Here is a 17,597-nt window from a genome sequence, read left to right as displayed (position 1 = left end):
GAAAATTCAGCTCTATTCAAACAGAGAGATTCATAGTTGCCAGAGACATAGGGAAGAGGAGAATAGGAAGTGAATGCTACTGAGTGTGAGGTTTATTTTTGGGGTGATGACATGTTCTAGAATTAGGTAGTGGTTATGTTGCCTTCTTTGTGAATATTCTAGAAATCACTGAATTGTACACTGGCTAATGTGAATTTATATGTATGAAGTCTATCTAAATATAAAACTGGGTGAAAAATATACAGTGGTACCTCAGTTCACAAATTTCATTCTTTCCACAATTCTGGTTGCAAACTGAATTGGAGGAGAACTGGATCAAGTTCAATGGTTAGGTTCAATATTGACCACAGGGGAAATTTTGATTCAGTTCTCATCTAATTTGATTTGTGACCAGAATTGTGGAAAGAATCAAGTTCATGAACTGAGGCACCTCTGTATGCTCTACAAGAGGAAGAATTACATTAGATCAGAATCTATTGATGACTTCTTAACAGTTCCTGAAGTTCTTTCCCATAAGACCACCTCACAGAGGAAACCACCTTCTAGTGACAACCTCCTAACATTCAGATAACTTCATCTCACAGTATGAGAATTCCAAATGGTCCATTTGTGGGTAATTCCCCAGGGCAAACAGTATTGTGGTAACAGAACTACCACAGTTTCTATGAGCAGTTTGCCCATGGATAAGCCAATCTGGCTGGTCCTTACCCTCTAAGAATAAAATCATTCTTCCTAAAAGGGGTGAACATTTTCTAGTAAAGAATGAAAAGAATCCAACCAGTTCTTTGCCTTAAAGATACAACATGAAAATATGTTTATCTACTTGCTTTAGTCAGTTTCTTACTGTTGGAAAAAAAATAACCAACACCTATCACTTAAAGGAGAGGTTTAATTGGACTCACGGTTTCAGAGAGTTCAGTCTATGGTTGGCTCCAAGGCAGAACATCATGGAGTAGACTGTAGCTTAAGTATGTTCTCATATGATGGTGGCTGGAAGCAGAGTGAGGAACAGTACCAGAGAGGAAGGGACCCAAGGCCATGTCTCTATGACCCACCCAGACACAACTGGAAACATGTTTTAATAAGTGACTTCTAAGCCAATCAGGTTGAAAATCCAGTTTAACTGCTTCGCAGCCTATATCTAGTCTAACCTACACCTATATCTATATACATGTATACATGTACATATTCACGTGTGTATTGTGAGTGAGTGCATTGCTTGCTGAGAAATACACCAGGATGTGATTTCAGAGCTGTCTGGAACCAGCTGCCTTGTATTAAATCCTGACTTTACCACCTGCCAGCTGTGTTTATCTGAGCAAATCTTCAATCCCTTGAATCTGTTTCTTTGTCCTTAAAATGGGATAATAATAGTTCTTCCTCATAGAGTTCTGAAGGTTAAATAAGATACACAAAACTTTTGGAACAGAGCCTGGCATATTTAAAAAGAGTATAAAAGTGTTAGAACTTATTATTTCACTTAAACATTTCTTTAAAATTATAACAATGTATCAGTTTTTAAAATGGTCATCCATACCATTTCTAAGATCTAAATTGGTCAGTGGAATTGTTATAATATCATCTACTCACCCGTTTAATCATTTATTATTTGTGTGATCTTGAGCAACTTGCTTGATCTGCCTTCAACTCAGTTCACTCACACATAAAATCAGAATAATAATGTGTCTACTTGGTAGGATCACTGTGGGGAAAATTAGATTAATGCATGAAAAATATTTAAAATAGTATCTTCCACATAAGTACTCCGAGATCAAACGAGATCGGGCACATTCAGGGTGGTATGGCCATAGACCCACATAAGTACTCAATAAATTATTTTCAATCATATTATATGGTGCTTTATTTTCATTAAGAGATAAGAGTTTTTAAATAAACATTTTATAGCATCAGCAGCTTTCTGAGGCCCCTCGTCTTCCCTTGCTATCAAAATCCATCTTCACTGACGGGTGCCTTCTGTCGTCCATCTGGCTAGCTTCCCATTCCTCAGCTGTTAACCTGATGCACACGGCCAGGCTGCATTTGTCAAGGTCTGACAGATGCCCCAAAAGTTCCCCAGCATCACTTTCATGACCTCAGTGAATCCTGCATCTTTAGAAGTGCAGAGTTCTACCCAGTGGTGGACATGCAGCAGATTCCAACAATGGTGGGGAATTTACAAAACCGAGCCAATGTGCCAAGATCCAAACAGAAGTTACTGGGGTGGGTAATAGATGCTCGTTTCTAATGGGGAAGAGTGTTTAAGGGAAAACAAAGTTTTTAAACAGTCTGCTCATTTGTGGGTGTTTCCATTTTAAAATGATGTCTGCTGTCCTAGCCAAAGTCACAACTTGGAGGATGCTGAACAGGAGCAGGTTGATAACCACAGCTCTTTCCTGCCTGCCTCATCCTCTGCAGGTAGAGACAGAAGAACACCAGAGCTCACATCTGGCCAATGTCAGTACCACTGAATGCTAAATCACCATTTGGCTGAAATGAGGCAAGAAGCAAAGATCATCATACTTAGAATGAGATTTTGGCATACAAGGGTAACCTTGTAGTGCAATAAAGAGAAATCCAATTATCATTATAATTTTGTTCAATAGAACTTTGAGTAGTCACTTGTTTTGTATTTGGGTTTGAACCCAGTACCTTCACACTGAGCTTAATCTCCAGTCCTTTTTGTACTTTATTTATATTTATTTATTTATTTATTTATTTATTCATTCATTCATTTTGGTTTTTTGTTGTGTAGTCCAGGTTGACCTCACACTTACTATGTAGCCTAGGCTGCCCTCAAACTCATAGCGATCCTCCTGCCTCAACCTCACCATTACTGGGATTACAGACATGCACCATCATGCCCAGCTTCTACATTTTATTTTGAGACATTGTCTTTTGCTAAGTTGCTAATTTGCCCGGGCTGGGCCAGAATTTACAACATTCGTACCTCAGCCTCCCAGAGTGCTGGGATTAAAGGCATGTGCCACTATATTCAGCTGAGTGGTCACATTTTAAGAGGTTGATTATCATAGCTCTGGAACATCACCAGTCAGAATATACTGTGCCCACTATACTCTGCATTTGTGATATTAAATCAATGCTCATTGTTAATTAACAAGTAAAAAATTGGCTGTATCTATCCATGTATGTGATACTGCAACCATGTTATTGTTTTCTTTTCCTTTTAACTCCTAAATTTCAAGATTTTGACAAAGGTGGTAAAAATGTTACTGAAACAACAAACTGGAAATGTTTCTCTGCTTTAGGAAGGTACATTTTAAATATCTAGAGCCTAGATATAAAGAAAGGCACACATATGGATGTCAGTATAATTTCTACATACACTTGCTACACCACAAAATTCCTGGAGACAGAGTTGTCCTTCAGCATGGGTAGAGAAACAGTACAACATTAGAACTGGCCAAAGGAGAACAGTATTATCACTGACTGCCCATCAGCACCTCCCATTTCAGGATGTATTTGAACTAGAATAATACGAAGATCTCTACCACAAGTATCATGTCTTTTTTTAAATATGCACTTTCATGGTGATGTAACATTTTGGTAACTTCTCAGCAGTCTCCAATAAGTTAACTATTTTCTCTGCAAGTAACCAGCGTGGTCAGTGTTTCTCTCTATGTGAAACACAGTGTGAAAGCTTTTCTTTCTTCCTAAGCAGCCTTGTAAGCAGATAGCAGCTGCTCCGTACCTGGTGTGAATGTCTCCAGCTGACGTGTCACAAGGCAGGTGCACAATCTCTCGTGCCTTCCATCTGCCCACAGCTGGAGACTGGTGAGCACAGCTTGGCTTGTCTACCACTTCTGGCCAGTGATTGTTTCCTATGACCATTGGCTCTGTGACTTTTTGAACACACCCTGGACAGTGTGCCCAAAAGTTGGTGTGCTTGTGAGACTCCCATCCGCTCCAAGTCTTCAGGACATATGCTCTGTTGTCAACTGCATAGGTCCCTCCTCACTGAATTTTCATTTGGATTTTTCTTCAGCAAATCAGTACGTATGTAGCTAGGAGAAGGCCCCAAAGTCTCTTATTAAAACTTCATTTAAAACTGAGAATGATTGCAAAATAAATATTTTGACTCTTTTATTTATAACTTAAACTCCTATTAACTCAAAATCAATCACAGTGATCATGATCGATGTAAATGAATCTTTCAGAGAAAATGTTTACGTACTGTTTTAATCCAGTTACATACTGTATAAGTGACACATCTAACACTTAATCACATAGGTCAGAGATTCAAATAAGTGAAAGAGATATACCAAGCAAATTCTAATCCTAAAAGAGCTGATTAGGCATATTATTCTCAGAAAAAATGGTTTCACAGCAGAAGCGTCATAGTATATAAGTAGAAATATCAATTTACCAGGAAGATATAATAATTTTGAATTTGTAAGCACTTAAAAACATAATACCAAACTTAACAGTTCAGCTATTATCCATTCTTACACTATTAGATTTTACCATACTTCTCTGAATAATTATTACACCAAGTACTAACAACTGATAAGATGAAAAGATTTGAACAAGACTATTATCCCATTTGACCTGTAAATAATATGTATTTATGAGATAACTCAGAGGTCAAAGAATAAATAAAAATTAGAAAATATTTTAATAAAAATTCATAAAATACTGCATATTAAACTCAGGCTATCACAAAAATGGTAACTGCATATTAAAACTCAGGTTATCACAAAAATGGTAAAATAGCATTTATAAATTCATGACCATGAAAAATACATATTTCATAAGAAGTAATGCTGAGAAGAAAAGAGCAAAGTATTCAATTTAAGAAATGAGTAAAAGACCAATAAAATTAAATAAGATAGAACGGAATAAACCCTAAGGAATCCAAATAAATGAAATACAAAGCAAGGAAATAACTAAGATGTTTGACCATTTCAGGAGTTGGGTTTTTAAAAATAGATTAGCAAAATTCACAAATCTCTGGCAAGATTGATCAAAAGAAAAGTAGAAAGAGATAGAGAGGGAAAGAGAGAGATAAGAGACAAAGAGGAAAGAGACAAAGAGATTGAGTTAATGTTGTGACTATACCAATACATTTTGAGGAAATGGACATATTCTTTGAAATATATAACTTACCAAAGCTGCTGCTTGGAGGAATAAATAGAAAAATCTGAATGATGTAATATTAACTAGTAAAACTTAACAGTTATTGTAAAGGTTTCCATAAATTAAATATCAGGCTCAGTTATACAGCAGAGTTTACCTGCACATTCAAGGAAAAGACAATTCTATTTCTGCACAGACCCAAAGCCAAAAATAACCACACCCTTGATGGCAGAACTGGATCAGGACAGGGTAGGAGGAGGTCCAATTTCAACGTGACTGGAGATGCACACGAAGTCCAGGCATGATAGCACTATGCTGACATGACTAAGGTGGATGTATGCCTGGAATACAAGCTTAAGCCATTATTAGAGAGTCTATTAATGAAATTACTGAACCAAGGCCAAGTTTATATAAAACTTTCCAGCATAAATAGGCTGAAATCAGACTGTGGGGTGTTGGGATGTGACCTGGACCTCCAAAAGTTTCTGCAATAGAACTAAATTATTTAAGCAAGTCCAGCTAGGGAAAATATGATTGAAAAAAATAGATAAATTCAAAATTTGTGTTCAATAAAACATTCTAACAAATGAAAAAGCAGACCACAAATTGGAAGATATCTACTTCCAATCTACAATGCAAAGAATCTGAGTAAAAGATTTATAAACGAAAGGAAGGAAAAATGGAAACAAAGCTTTTGTAAAGAGGAGAAAAGGGATTGAAGGGAGGGGAGGGGAATGAGAAAAAAGAATTCGGGTACACCATGTACGGTACAAATTCCCTATGATGAAAGTGATCATCATGTATATCTAAAGGGTTCCAATAAAGTTAATTAGAAATGAAAAAGATTTATAAACAGCTCTTAAAAATCCACAAGAAAAGTAAATAGCATAGTAAGAAAATCAGTAGACAAGAACAGATACTTCAAAAAGAAATGGAATGAGCAAGTGTGGGTGTCACCCCAAATTACTGTGCTGAAATTCTAATCCCCACTGTGATGTCTGGGGAGGCAGGGCTTGACAGGTGGGCATGAGGGCAGGGCCTGCTGAATGGGATTAACAACCTTACAAAAGGGACCCCAGAGAAACCTCTTGCTTGCTTTCTGCCATGGAAGAATACAATGAGAGGTCAGCAGCTGGAACTCCTGGAAAAGAACCTTCCCCGGGAACTGACCACCCAGGCACCTGGACCTCAGACTTTCAAACTCCACAAGCTAGGAACAAATCCATCTCTGCTGTTTATAAGCCACTTGATCTGTAATAGTTCACTGTAAGAGCTCAAACTGGTTGAGACAAGGAGTAAAACAAGAAACTCATGCATGTGCAGAAACACCCTCAGGTTCACTAGAAATCAGAGAAGTGCAAACAAGAAACATGAATTAAAAGTTCAGATGATACCAGGTGTTGGTGAGGATTTAAAGAAGTGGGAATGCTCATACCTAACTGTGGAGAATAACACACTTAAATTATTTTGGAAAATAATTTGTCTTTAAGCAAAAACACACAATCTCTCTCCATATACATAATTTTTAAAAATATATAGGTACATAAATTTAAAATTTATATTCACATAAATTTATATATATATATGATTCAGCATTTCCTCTCTAACATTTTCTCTACAAATAAAAAGATATAATCGGGTAAAAATATAACTTTTTGTATCATTGTTCATACTAGCAGTAAGAAATCTAGGAACAACAATACCATCTATTGAAAGACTAAATCAGTACTTTGTATACTTCATAATGCAGCAGGAAAAAGTGAAAACGATCACAGTTAAATGTCAGTATGGATGAAATTTTAAAAAGAGAGGTAATGCTGAGTGGGAAAAGAGAACAACTTTTAAAAGGATGCCTACAGAGCCAGAGATGGTGGTACTGCACACCTATAATCCCAACCCTCTGGGAGGCTGAGACAGGAGGATCCCAAATTTCATCCCAGCCTGGGAAATTAGTAACTTAGCAAGAGTCTGTCTCAAAATAAAACATTAAAAAAAGTCTAGGAATTTAGCTCAGTGTGATGGTCCTGGATCTAATCCCTTGCACAGAAAAAAAAAAAAAAAAAAAAGCAGGGGGAGACATGACTAAGGCATGATACTATTTATTTAATAAAGTTAAAAAATAAGTCATATATTGTTTTAAGAAGCACATGTACATGGTGAAGCTTAAAAAAGTAAAGTGTGAAAATGACTGACATTTGTGGCAGAAGGTGGAGAGAGGCATCAGGAAGGGAAAATAGGTGACTCCAGAGGTTCAAAGGAAGTTTTTGTTTTTATAAAATAACTATCATTCTTTTAAATGTACACACACATTAAATACTTTCTTGGGCTCCAATGCTATGTTTTGTTTTTCCTAAAGGTCATTTACTAATAAAGAGTAGACTGATAGCCTCAGTCATCTGAAGAGAAAGTGAAATTCTCTTGGTCCAAAATTTAACTTGTACTCAGGTGCCCGACATTGAGGCAAACATCTGTGTTGGAAGACAGGCCAAGAGCAAAACAATAAGACACCCAGGTGGTGGGAGAAGAGACCTCACTGTATTAGCACCTCGGGCCTGCTATAACAAGTCATCATAAACTGAGGAGCTAACAGCAAAGGAGTGTACTCTCAAACAGTTTTGCAGGCTGAACATCCAATGTCGGGGAGTTGCCAGGATCAGACGCCTTCTGTGTTCTAGGAGTGGATCCCTCCTTGCCTCTTCCTGGTCTAGCGGTCACCAGCAGTCCTCGGCATTCCTTGGCCAGCAGGGGCATCAGACCTGTCTGCCTCCACTGTCACAGGGTATTTGTCCTCTCTGTTTTCTCTTTTCACAAGGACACCATCACTGGATTAGGACCCACCCGATCCAAGACAGCTCCACCCTAACTAACTGCATTGCAAAGACACTGTTTTCAAAGAAAGTCACATTCTGAGGTTCCGGCTGGACATGAACTTTTTTTGCTGTGTAGGACACTATTTGGTGTGTGGGGGACACCCATTCTGACTATTCCTGAAAGGAATTCTGCCTTTACCCTAAGTTGCTCAAACTGAAGCCAGCCTTGAGAATAATACTTGTCTTCTCCCTATAACTCTAAAAAGTGGTTTAAAGGACTCAGGCATCCTCTGACTCAGAAGTACTATATGATTTTCTTCTTAGGAGAAGGTCAACATAAACTGGGAACTTATGAATCAAGGGACCCCCTTGGGTTCTCAGAGGAAGTCACTATTAACTTCAGTGTTGATGTGGGAAGAGAGAGGTAAATGTTCTTTCTGGGAATATAAAGTTGACATGTGATCTAGCAAAGCCTTACTAGGGAGAAAAGTGTATGTTCTTAGAAATGTTCATAGAAACCCTGGGATGGATTTAAACAGCATTGTAGTGCCGCTTCACATATGGAGTTATGTATAGCTTTCTCTCAGAAGGCTGGGAGGAATTGGTATGGGGGAGAGGTCTGTTTATGTCTCACACTGAGGACAAAATTAAAAATTAATTGAGCTGAGAAGACCAACACCTTCTGGGCGGCTTGTGTACCCCTTTGGTGTTACAAAAGCTAACCCAGTATGTGCAGACTCTGACATACTTTGTTCTGGTGTAATAGCCTTATGAGAGGCAGGCATCAGACTCACACTCCTGCCGGAAGAGGTGATGTTTTCTCCTAAAAGATTTCACACTCTGACTCACAGGGAGAAGGTCTACACTGGATGGAGTACATTGCCTGAAAGGACAGGTTTTATGCAGGGATGGCTAGAAGAACTTCCTGCCTTCCTGGGGCCATGTTGCATGCCCAGATGCTGGGCAGACTAGAGGGTATTCCCATAATGGGAAACACCCTTGCAACTCTATTTCTTTTGGGGTAAGCAGTCTCCTTTTAGTTAGTGTACTATGACCTCTTCCAGATAAACGATGACATTTTAAATTTGGTTCCTCTCACTCTCTTCTCTAAAATGGAACCTAGGAACATGAAGGTACTTACCTTGTCTTTGGGAAAGATGTTCATACTGATGGTGGTGGTGGTGTCCTTGTGCTGTTGTCGTCTGGGGTCCATAGGCCAGGTCCAGTCATTCCTATTTTCTTCCATGCAGGCCGCTTGTGCCCTGAGTTGGTCCACCTTTTATAGTAATCACACACTTTAAAAGCACTAAGTCAAAGATGTTTGATGTGCATCCACTTCTTTGTAACCACAGGTGTTAGAGCTTATTACCTAAGACAGGGTGGAGGAGTGTGCATTTGGAGACAGAGCAGACCTAAGTTTAAATTCTGCCTTCTCCCATCAGCAGACGCATGACTTTGGACTGTCACTTCTGTCCTTGCTCTTGTTTTTGGTTTCAGGCTGTCAGCAGCAGTCTAGGGAGAGAGAAAGAACCACAAGGAGCAGTGGGTGTCACCAAAGGCAGGCCTAGAGATCCCACGTGGGTGAAAGAGGACCACGTGTGGCCGGGGTAGACTCTGTATGGCAGAAGCCAAGTTCAAAAGGAGTCAAACCAAACTGAGCCCTGGATGCTGAGTGCTGGCCATGGGAAGGAGCTGGACTCTCCCCAGAGAAAGGTATGGGACACAAGGACTTGATTTGATTCATGGGTGAGGAGGATGGAAGTGAGATTGAGCAGTCCTTATCTGAATCTTACTGAGTCTACAGGGTGGTGCAGGACTAGGGAAGGATGTCCTGTCCCTCTAAGCCTCAGGCATTTCACTGTGCTACTTTTCAGGGGCTTTGACTTGGAAATCCAGGCCTAAAACTCCCTTTCTCTGGAGAAGGACTGTCAGAGAACATGCCTGGTACAGTATGGAGTAGATGCTTAAATGGGATAAAACATTATTGTGGACTGATTAGACACAGAACTTCCCAAAGGAGTGGATGGTGAGTGGACTGTGAAGGCTTAAATAAAAGAGACAAATCATATGACTTTAGGGCTCCAGGAGGATCAAAACCCACTAGCAGAATTTGAGATTCTCTGTGGCTGAGACAAATAACTTCTCTGGGCAGCCTGTATTTATTTGGTTTTCAAGCAAAGGAGGGAGAGACTGAGAAAAGCATGGGAATCTGAGCAGGACCTTGGGAGTCAGTTCAAGAACTTCTCCAAGTAATAGATTATGTTCATTTAGAACTATGCAATCTCCAGGAAGACCTTCACCCAAGGAGTGAGATGCCTGCCACTGCAGTCTTTGCCTAGTTCATTGGGGTTGGAGCCAGGATTTCTCAGCTGCAACTTTGTCTTGTCCTTTGAGGCATCAGTCATAACAGGCTGCTACAGGCCTCAACCAGGACCAGTGATTCTTAGAGGTTCACTTACTACCAATCTGCTGCCCATCTCCAGACAAGGGGCCGAGGCCTTGGACAGAATCACAAGTAAACATAGAAAGCCAATTGGTGAATATTAAATTCTGCTCAAAGCCACTTTGTAACGGTCTGCATCAAAGCATGAGGAAGAAGAGCTAAGGCCCTTCCTTCTTCTCCAGCCAACCAACCAGCAGGGAGCTCTAGCAGGTTTTACCACACCTTCAGCTCGATGTCCTACTTGAATCCTCCAAGAGGCCAGTTCCCCACTTCTCCCCAGAATGCTTAATCCTTAATAAACTAAACCCTACTCATGCACATGATTTAATTCACCCCCAAAATTGTTCCCATGGAGGTGGGAAGAAGACCAAACCAGAGAACTTAAGTGTGCTGGCTTCCAGCCACTTCTTCTCTCTGTTCCTGACACTCCAAAAATAGCTTAAGCACTCGTAACAACCTGTTGTAGCTGATCGGCAATATTTTGAAGTAATTGGTCAATCTTTTCTGAAGGAGAAAGTCCTAGTCAATCTGGAATCTAGTACACTAAAAGGCCCAGACAACTGTAGGGCATGGCATCACCACTAAGCACTCAGAGGCCAGGGAGAAGAGACTCCATCAAATTCCACCACAGGAAGCCTGATCTGATAATTGGTGTGAGTCGCCCATGTATAGAACCAGCATCCTTTCCCCGCCAGCCAGAGCTAGTTGCCAATCAACTCTTCAGGAAGGCGCTACATGGGAAGGAGTGGTGGGAGCTCTGTCCATCCAGTCCTCCTTGAACTTGTTGGATGACCTTGGGCCTCAGTTTCCTCAACCATAAAATGAAAGGTTGGGATTCTAGTTCTAACAGTCTATTTCTACTAAAGCCTGTAAGGTTCACAACTTTGTTACTACCTGCTCAGCACTAATAAATAAAAATTTATTTGTCATGCTAACAAGAAGTGGTCACAGGTTCTCCCTGAAAAGTTAGCAATCCTATTTTGGGGAAAATAAGCCCAGCTCAGAAAGGCATAAGAAAGAAAGGACAAATCGTCAATAAATAACTCTGCCTGAGAAATTGCAAACACACTATAAAATGAGTTGCAAGAGATTTTATAGACTTGTCAGATTAATGGAATTCTGCCTTGTATGCAGAAGAACTTGAGCACATCATAAAAATAAAAGAGTTTGCCAAAATCATCATCTCGGAGGTCTGATATCACGTGTTAATGGTACATTCTTCAGTTTTCCTCTCCATTGTAGGTTAATGTTAAAGTCTAGACTTCACAAATTCTGTCTTAGACCTCCTCAGAGTTACCAGGGACAGTTATTCGAGTGGGTGATAGGGTAGTACCATGCCCAACCATGATAAGGTTTCCAGTTGGACCCACCGCAGGTAGAATATCCCTGACCTCTTCCTGCCAGTCCCAGGGCCACCAGGGCAGAACTGTGGGTAGGATGGGGAAACCTTTATCACAAGAGGCAGAATTCCATAGCAATGACACTGCTGACCCCTGGCCCCTGGACATTCATCACTGTTATGGGTGTCACCCCAATCAGTGCCTTCCAGCTGCAAGAGCTTGCAAGTCTTTGCCAAACCAAATGCCCTCTCTTATTCTAGAGCCTGTTCTGCCCAGGCAGTGGAGGCTGGAAGTGCCAGGAAGTTAGGGACCTCTGGAAGGAGTTGAATGCAACAGCAGATGATGTAAGTGGAGGGACGTGCACTCCACTTCCTCCCTGCTCGGTCTCTCTTTCAGAGGTCCCTGCAGGTGAGGTCCCTGTGCCCGAAGCCCCGTGTGCCCACATGGGCTGTTGGCTTCTACCACTCTCTCCCTCATTTCCCTGCCCTCAGTTGGTGTATCCCAGGGTCACTACTGCCTCCTGGCAAGCACAGCCTGAGAAAGCCTTGGAGGGCAGCAGGTGACCCCATCTCCACAGTCACAGACACAGGCAGAGACACCCGGGTATTTACATGCAACTCTGCCCGGGAGTCCAAGATGATTTAGTGAGTCCCTTGCAAGTGCTTAGTGCTGTGGGGTCTAAAAAATAAAAGTAGTTTATTCTTAAGGAAATTACAACCTTGCATTACATTATATTTTTAAAGAACCTTTATTACAAAAATGATGAATGCTTATTGAAGAAAATTTAGAAAGTATAGCTCCAAAAAAAGGATAAAATTTCAAATTATCAATTACCATCCAGGTTATACCACTGCTATTTTAGTGAATATTTTTCCAAAGAAGAGAAAATATGTGTGTTTCTGCATGCTCACATATAAACCATAATGTGTGTACCATTTGGAATTCACTTTTTCCATTCAGTAAAGGCTTAAACATCTTGCCACATAAATAATCTGCTACCACTGCATTTTATTGGCGGGCTAGTGTTCCACTGCACAGTTCTGTCATGACTTATTTAATCAATTTCCTGTCACTGGACACTGAGGTTGACTTTTCATATTTAAAGCACCGTCACAGACATTGCTTCCTTTGATCTTCTCAACAAGAAGTTGTGGGAGAAAGCAGGTCAAATAAGGACTGTTTGACAGATGGGCCAACAGGGACCCAGCTCATAAAGGAGATGAGATTCTCAAGCCTCCCCGAGCTGATTAAATATTGCATTCTAGGAACTGAAGTTGTCCTAAAGATGCCAGTTTATTCCTACCCTGCATACACACCGACAATGAGGCCTTTATCCACGCACCTGAAGTGGGCGGGCCTCAAGGTCTGTCAATCTATCTGATCTTTGTGTCACAGTCGACTGAGCCACGGTGGACATTTGACCCAAGGGTAGTTGATTGGCCAGCTTTTGGTTCACGTGGTCCATTTCAAAAGGAGGACTTGAGGACACCAGTGTCTTCTTGTCCTAGGATTTAAAGCTACAAGACAAAGAGGCAGTTTTGGGTCAGTAGTGGGCACCAATGGGCACTGGAAACTGAGGACAGGGGAGCCACCTGGGGACATTTTTGCACCTCAAAGTTCTGAGAAAGTCCATCCTAGAGGATGCAGGCTGGGAAACAATAGTTGGATAAAAATAACACAAAGAAGTGAACAAGAAGGAGAAAGGGCAGGAGGGGGAAAAAAAAGAGAGAGAGCCCAGCTCATTCCTGGAACGGACCCCATCCTGAGGCCTTTGTCCTTTTGTGTATGTGTGTGTATTGTGTTAATATATATACATTTAGCTAATTTAAATTTATTGGTTCAATTTAGGTATGCATAATGATCACATTCATTACAGGAAATTGATACCTCTACATGATATACCTTGATTCCCTTTTTTTCCCCCATTCCTGTCCACTCCTTTCAAATGCCTTTCTCCTCCTTATTCACAAAGCTGTTTTCATTTTGTCCTTCCTTTCTCATTTTTTCTTTCCCTTCCTTCCTTTCCCCCTCCCCTCTCCCTAGTTCCCTTTTCCTTTTGAACATTTTCTTCCTATATTACAATATCTATTGTACATTTTCGTTCTTAGTTATATTTTATCTATTTTATCAGACACACACGTGTAAATATTGTGTTATCACTCTGGTGTGAGGCCCTTGGTCTTCAGCCATTCTTAGATCTTTCTATATTTTTGATACATTACTCCTGCATCTTCGTTTTGACTTTCTTCACTTGAACTCATATGAATGTCCATTCCTCACCAGTAGATGTGAAGTCAGCTAAAGGGCATCAGTGGGGTATTCGGCATGTGCTGGAATGGTCAGGGGAATCTTTGTGGAAGAAGTAGAAGGACACAGATCTTCAGGCTATGTCAGGTGTGGGTGACAGTGGGGAGTGGGATGATGAGTAGGAATGATGGCCTGAGCATGGTAGGGGAGAGGGGAGACCCTTGTGAGTCCCCACACTGCAGGTCTAGAGAAGGAGGAGCTAATGGTTGAAGGGAAAGCCCCCAAAAAAGATCAGAGGGGACTTTCATTATATCACATAACCCTTAAAGCAGCCATAAGACAGGAAGATATGAAACCCCCAAGGAAGAGCCCATCCACACACCAGGGCCCCTCTTAGGCTGAGAGTTACAGCTGAGGGCTCTGACCTCCCTAGTAGAGATAAGGGGTGGCTAAGGAAGTGAGGTGGGGAAGGAAAGAATCAGAGTGATGCATTATCTTGAGCCCCACCAGGACACCTGGAGCTCGTCTGTGCTGTAGTGTACCACCCCCTCTTTGCCTCAATTTCCCCACCTTTAGGATAGAGCCATCATTATGTCCCTTCAACCATCCACCAGTCAACTGAAGTTCTTCCACTGCTTACATATCAGCCCTGTTGAACCTCACCTTAGTGCCAAGAAGGGGCTTCCAGGAATATCGGGAAATTAAAGGGATCAAAGAGGGCAGTGTCATTTTGTTGTTGGAGCATCAGAAAAAGCAAGGATTCACACGTTTCAGAGTGGCAGTAATATCACAGTAGAAAATGCCCAGTGTGCAGGCAGGAAGTTTGTAATGCCTGTGAACAGACATTGGCCGGGGCGCAGGGGGATGATTTCTTCAAATCCCTTCAATATGGGTATTACTAAAGATCTAGAAATGTAAGCATTGCTTTTCCAGACATTGAAAACTTATGCCTTCATCCACTGCCAAGCAGTCAGTCAAATGTTAGACACGGTTTCCATTCCAGCTCTGCCATCATGAACACACTGCCGCATAATACCACAATATGACCTCATACACAGTACCCCTCTTGGGGTGAGAGAGCGAATGGGTTGTGACTGTGCCTATCAGGACTCACTGAATTTCTCCCAGTCAGCCTCTGAGGCACTGGTGCCATGCAAAAGTGAATTTAACAGAATGGAGAAAACCTTCCACCCCGCTTGCTGCTTCTGGTGGGGACTTCTGCTGGCCAGCCCAAGGGAGCAGCCTTGGAGACAAGCTTCTGACAGACCTGTCTCCTCCTTGGAGAAGAGGTCCAGTTCCTCTCCAGCTCAGACTAACTTTACCAGGTTACCTTTAACTGCATCCACTATGTTCCACCCAAACTCCTGACTAGGAGGACCCAGTGGTGTAGACCACTGGCTGTTTCTCCCCAGTCCCTCCCATGTTCTCTCTCCTGTGACCAGGGTTCACACTGTTCCTCACCCTAGATAGATCATTTCTGCCTTGAGGGCAGTGCTCTTCGTTCCCACAGCATCTTCTACAATCAGATCTCTTACGACATGAGTTCTGCGTCTCTCAAAACACCCTGCTAGGCAAAATCATGCAACCAAACCCACAGAACTCATTGGAAAAATGAGAGTAAAATGTTGTCAGAGACACATTTTGAAAAGATAAGAGCAGGATAGGTAAGGTGACGTGTTCCTGTAATCCCAGTGAGTGGAGAGGCTGAGGCAAGAGGGTTTTGAGTTGGAGCCTTGATGCATTTGCTTGTGGAAGCAGACACTGAGGGAGCTGCACCTGGTGAACTATTGCGGGTGGGATAGAGGTCATTTGCAATCAGATGGAATCATGTCATGGGCTGTGCATAGGTCTCTTAGGACACATGTGAACTGAGGGAGCTAGAAGATGCCTGAGGTCCTTGTGTGTCTTTCCTGTATTCCTAAACAGCTTCATTCCCTTGGTGCCGATTGCTGCATTCACCTGTTTTTGCAGATGAAATCACACATAAGTAAATACAACATTTGTTTCCTTATCTAGCAATCACATTGGAGTAAATCCACATTTCAAAATAAGTGTGAGTGCAGAAGTGACATACTTCAGTTTTAGCTTCCACCTCTTCTGACAGGCCTTCACCTTCAGAAGTGCCTTTCCTCCACCACCCTGACTCCAAACCACTCTCCTGCTCTTTCCTTCTAAGAGCTGCTATTGCCCAAAACAGTCTTGAATATTTACATGTGTGGGTTTCCCCTCACTAGCCACTAATCTCCATGTGGGGAGCCATTGCCTCCTACCCAGGACCCACATCCCCAGCACTCCTCTTAGTATCTGGCACAGGGGAAATATAAATAATAAATAATCTCAAGTGAATTGTGTTCCTCCCACATTGAAACTTGTGACTGTTAATCCTAATATATGAACTTCTTCAGATTAAGAAGCACCTAGCAGATTAGTAAAGCACATTTCCAGGTATGTCTGGGTGGGTTATGGATATGTGGCCTCGTGTTTATATCTGGCCCATGGCCCCTTCCTTTCTGGCACTGTTCTTTTGCTCTGCTTCATGGTCATCATGAGCTGACCAGCTTTGCTCTGCCACCATTCTGCCATGATGTTTCTGCCTCAGAGGCTATGACCACGGACTGAACCCCTTGAAACCATCAGCCAAATTAAATCTCTCCTTCTTGAAGTTGTGCATGTCAGGTATGGTGTCTCATTGATGGAAAACTGACTGATGCAGAATTTCTAGAGAGTGATGTATGTGATTAGCACCCATGCACCCCTTCCATAAGGATAGGGAGAAAAAAAATAGTAATTTTTTATACCTCCAGATTTGTCCCAGTTACTATTGCTACATAATAAGTTACCACCACATAGAGAAACCAGAGCCTCCAGACCAGAATTCATGCTTGCCAACATCTTGCTTTTAGTCTTGTGACACTGATCAGAGAACACAAAGAGGCTGGCCTACAGAACATGGGTGCTGGTCTAAGTGGATAAGTTGGTGAGGATTTGTTACATAGCAATAAAAAACCATCAAGTTCAAGCGGAGGAGACTGACACCCTTACCTCTCAAAAGGAAGACTAGCAATGGGCTTGATCACACTTTGTTGGAATCACCACTAGAGCATTTTCAGAAGCCCTGACTCATCTTTTAATCCACTTGTGCAACAAAGGCAGTTGGATTTCAGCTACAGGCTTAGCAAGCCAGGGGACTGCCCTCCTCCCCCAGCATCATGTGGCCAACCCAGCTGAGGACTGCACCTGTTTGCTGTCATTTCTGAATGCCCACTTCCAACTGGCAAGACTCCCCCTGGGTATTTATATAAAAACAAATGCAAGGACATGAAGATTCAGCCAACACCATCCAAACTAGCTGTGGGGTGTGCTCTGTACAAAAAGCAATAAGGGATGCTAAAATTATGATTCTTGCCAAAGCAGTTGAAGGGGCAAGGCCATCACACCTTCCCGGAACCTTCAAGTGATGGACCAGAAGGAATAAGAGACATGATATAATAACTTAGTAAGAAAACACACAACCTATAAATGTATCAAAACTTTAAAATAAACAACTTTAAATGAAGATGTAATAACAACCTAATAAGAGCTTATAGCCAGAAAATTAGAGCTTTAGGAACTTTGTTTCCACTGCCTGACACAGGTGAAAATACTATGTGCTAGGGGGACCAG

This window comes from Chinchilla lanigera, unplaced genomic scaffold (genome assembly GCF_000276665.1).
Source record: "Chinchilla lanigera isolate Chin_1 unplaced genomic scaffold, ChiLan1.0 scaffold00014, whole genome shotgun sequence".
In the NCBI taxonomy this organism is placed as follows: domain Eukaryota; kingdom Metazoa; phylum Chordata; class Mammalia; order Rodentia; family Chinchillidae; genus Chinchilla; species Chinchilla lanigera.
Note: the sequence above shows the minus strand (reverse complement) of the source record.